The sequence below is a fragment of the Eupeodes corollae genome, chromosome 1 (genome assembly GCF_945859685.1).
Source record: "Eupeodes corollae chromosome 1, idEupCoro1.1, whole genome shotgun sequence".
In the NCBI taxonomy this organism is placed as follows: domain Eukaryota; kingdom Metazoa; phylum Arthropoda; class Insecta; order Diptera; family Syrphidae; genus Eupeodes; species Eupeodes corollae.
This window is the reverse complement of record NC_079147.1, coordinates 220,428,511-220,432,627: the sequence shown is the minus strand read 5'-3', so window position 1 is coordinate 220,432,627 and position 4,117 is coordinate 220,428,511. Positions and strand designations below refer to the sequence as shown.

General features: G+C 33.5%; 1 long non-coding RNA gene across 1 annotated transcript; it reads left to right on the top strand.

Annotated features, from left to right (window-relative positions):
• Nucleotides 1-4,117, top strand: LOC129943149 (uncharacterized). Its single transcript, XR_008781170.1, has 2 exons — nt 1-439; nt 3,552-4,117. It is a non-coding gene; the product is annotated as an uncharacterized LOC129943149 (long non-coding RNA).

The window sequence follows — 4,117 nt, the reverse complement described above, 5'->3', positions numbered from 1 at the left end:
ACAACCACAAAAGTTACATGCCTGAATTAATCGGGGCCTCTCAGCCTTTCGAAAAAAAAAACACGAACAAACATCCAAACAGACGGAGACAGAGCTGTCAAATCCAGTTACCAGTTCCAACCTTCTAACTTCCATACTCCAACTATACAACAGATGGCTCCGGGTTTCATTTATTTTCATTTTTATTTTTGCATTGTTGAACAAGTACATACTATACATAACGTTTGTATATCTCTTTCCCTGGAGGTATATAGTAGTGCAATAACATGGCTTTGGTTTGTATATAGTGTTTATATTTTCTCCCTCTAACATCCGTCATTTTCGATGAATATACCAACAAAAATTTTGCCTAGATACATAACCTAGGTCACAAACAAGAATAAGTCGGTATACCTTTTTATCGTATTTTGTTTTTGGTTGGGTTTAACGTAATAGAGAGGTAAGTAGGTACAGGGTGTCTGCTGGCAGGTTTATATTTTAAATACGATTATTTCAAAAATAAATAAACGGTGAGGGGGTTGTGATTGGAATCAGTGATCGGGCGGATTGCGTTCGTCATCGAGGCATTTTTCAATAGTAACGATACGTAAATAAGCGGGAGGGCAGTTTTGTTCACACTGTGAGTTTATATTGTTCGTGAATGCATAGTTTCGCAACTGCTTCGGATATGAACACTATACGGCCAGGGCCCAGTGGATCTTTAAGGACTCCCGAAAGCATTTAAATGATTGAAGAGAGTTTAAGTGAAAATCAGCGACTTTCGATAGGGCAAAGGGACGCCTCACTGGGACTTCCAAGAGCGATTATTCATGACATTTAAAAAAATGGTTTAAAGTTTCATCCATTCAAAACTCACATAGTTCAAGAACTCAAAGAAAGTAAAAGAGATAGTTTACACCGACAATCCCCGAACTCTGAACCTTAAATAAAACATTCTTCGAGAAATCGGTGCAATTGAATCAAGTTCACTACAGCGTGTGGCCCTTTACACAAATTTACGAGGGAAGACATTTGAAGTCCGCATTATTAGTGTCATTTGTTATTTTAAAAAAGAGGCTGATAACTTCCCATCCGGACTGTTTATTTATCTTGCTTAGAAGTTCGTAGGTTGGGTTAAAAAAGTTGGTAGTTGAATAATTCTTAAAAATTTTTAAATTACCAACAATATTTTTCATATAAAGAAATAAGTAGTTCAGTTTTAGTGAAAATCTGGTTTTGTTAACGAAATTTTTAGTCGAAAAAATTTGTTTACCAATTTTAGTAGCATTTCTTAAATTTTTACAAATTGGATGAACGAAATTGATTTTATAGATATCAAGAACCGAACATCAATTTTTACCAAATTTTTTGAAAATTTTATTTTTTTTTGAAAAAAACGGACTGTTGGATTTTTATAAAAAAAAAAAAACAACTGAATATTGAAAACAATATTTTCTGTGAAATAAGAGTTTGATGACACTATTTTTGATTTTTAAAAGCTTTTTGTGTCGTAAGTAAATTTTTAACAAGTCTTAGTATTGTTTTTTTGTTAGGTTTTTATTTTTTGTTAAGAAAACTATTAATTAGATTTTCCTCAAAATGTTGCTACATAAGTGTTGACAACAATATTTTTTAAAAGATAAAAGTAGTTTAAAGCCAATTTTTACCAAATTTTATTAATTTTTTCATTTAGTTTTTATTTTTTTTTTAAATGTAAATTTGATTTTTCTCAAAATGTTTGCGAATGTTTAAGACAATATTTCTTGTAAGGAAGCCATGATCTCAAAGTTTTGAAAAGATATTTGAGCCGAAAATTAATTTGTTACATTTTCGTTCTGCTTTTTTATATGTATAACAAAATTTATTTGAAGTCGATATGTCTTCTGGTTCTTGAGCTATGGACAACGATAACGTCGCGAACGCACGTACACACGCACGCACAGACATCTTTCTAAAAATCATTTATTTAGACTCTAGGGACTTTGCAACGTCGGGAAATGTCAAAATTTTTAATTTGACCCATTACAATAACTTTCTATGGGAAGTTAATGAAACAATATATCAAATAGATGTTTTTAAATTTAAGTTTGAAAATATAAATCTGCCACCGACACCCTGTAGAAAGAGGAAAGGAAGTTAGGCAGATCTTATTTTCTGATTTGAATAGGTAGCTACCTAAAGGTAGGTAGGTATTTACCTGCTCCTCTTTTTCGGCGAATTTTTTGTGAGGCGTTAGGTGAGTTAAGAGCTTAACTTTCTATCAAGGAACTATTATATTCGTAAAAAGGGATTTGTTTACATTTTTCAAAACGTGTGATTAAACTTAAGTTTCGGAATAAAACATTTTACTTTGAATACCCGCCAGTCAAATATGTTCATTTAGACATGAATTAGGTATGCCTAGATTTACATAAATACCTATGTAATAAAAATGAAGGAATTCTTTTGTTGGTCAGTTGGACAACGATTCCAATCATGTAGTGTCTCATTTATAATCTAAAAATTCTTCTTTAAATGAAGTTTATTGGTTACCCATAAGTATTTTCTTTCTGATCAATTTATAGTACCTAACAGCAAGAAGCTGCAGTGCCCGTGGCATGGTGTTTAGTGCGTTGGACTGTCACGCCATCTTAAGTTTTTTTTCACGGGTACTGCCTCTTGCGAGGAATTGACAAATTCTTATGCCCCTTAAAAGCCAAATCCTCCGTGCTTTCAGTATTAATGAGTCTCTTCTATGTTGGATTAGAAAATAGATTTTAACCGTCAATTACAAGCTGTATTGGATGGTTTCAGATCTGAATTTAAAAAAATAAATGCTGGTGACCTTTCACTTCTTCCTGATGTTCATAAACGGTCTCTTGTCTCCGAATTCTAATCCATTAAACTGTTTTGCTGACGAGAGTACCATCAGCTTTACCAACCGCTTATGCCGCTATCAATTATAGGTGATATAACTATAACCGGATCATTTTCATATCTCTGACACCATCGCCATGTATAATACCTTTTGTTGTTCTTGTTTATATCGATATTTGTATATACAATGTGCTGTCAAATTAGACAGTTACGCATACCGCCCTTAAACAATTAAGCCGTAATACTCGCACTTTCAGGAATGCTCATAAGTGTCCCTTGGGCGCAATTTCGGGCTTACTGTCAAGTATAGGAAAGAATCTTCCTAGACTGCACATTGAGAATGTGGAATTCCTTGGGAGTGCACATCCATACCATAGATGAATGAACCATTAAAAATTTATTTGGTAAGCTAGGTACCTAACTGAAAATCAATATGCCATACATGGCAACACTACATCCATTCACTAGGCTATACTTTTACATATTTGCACATAAAAATAAGCTGAAAAATAACAGGGTGTGCATAATAAGTTGCTGTTGTTATACATACATTCAATCATCTACATAATTTTATACTATGTAGGTAGGAACTTTACTAATTAAATTCATCATACCACCATTCAGCCTGCCCCCTCAAAATGTCTTCAAAGAAGAACAAATTTCATACAATTATTATGAAGATAAAATAATTTCTGTTGCACTTTTCTTTTTTGTAGATATTCTCCCACACACCACTAAAATATGGCAGTTTGTTGCACCGGAACAACAACAAAACTCAAGCAAGAGAAACTTCGTATGAATGTAATACAATATTCAAACCCTGCAGCCTGCAAATATAATGTATACGCATCCCCGACCCGCATCCAGCTTTACATAGATTACACTGTTTTGCTGAATATATGTATGGATTTCCTGCCATGGCTGACTTGAAATGCAACTAGATGCGTAGGATGGTTGAAGAGTGGGTGGTGAAAAAACGATAATGTGGGTTTGGATATATATATGTATGGTGAGCTTTAACGATTTTATTAAATAATATTATAACAAATTTCATTCTCCCTTTCGGAGTTACCTTCAATGCGCATACGTTTGTTACTTTTGAGTTGAAGATTTTAGGACTTTTAGAAAATTAAGTATTACTTTTGTCCCAAAATGTTCTCTTGTGGCCTACTGCTCATAATTTCGAAAGGGCCCTAACTACAGGCCCTACTCCCCGTCCCCAGTTATAAAGAAAAACACTAAATCGCTTACGCAACCACATTACGTAATTTAAAAAAAATTT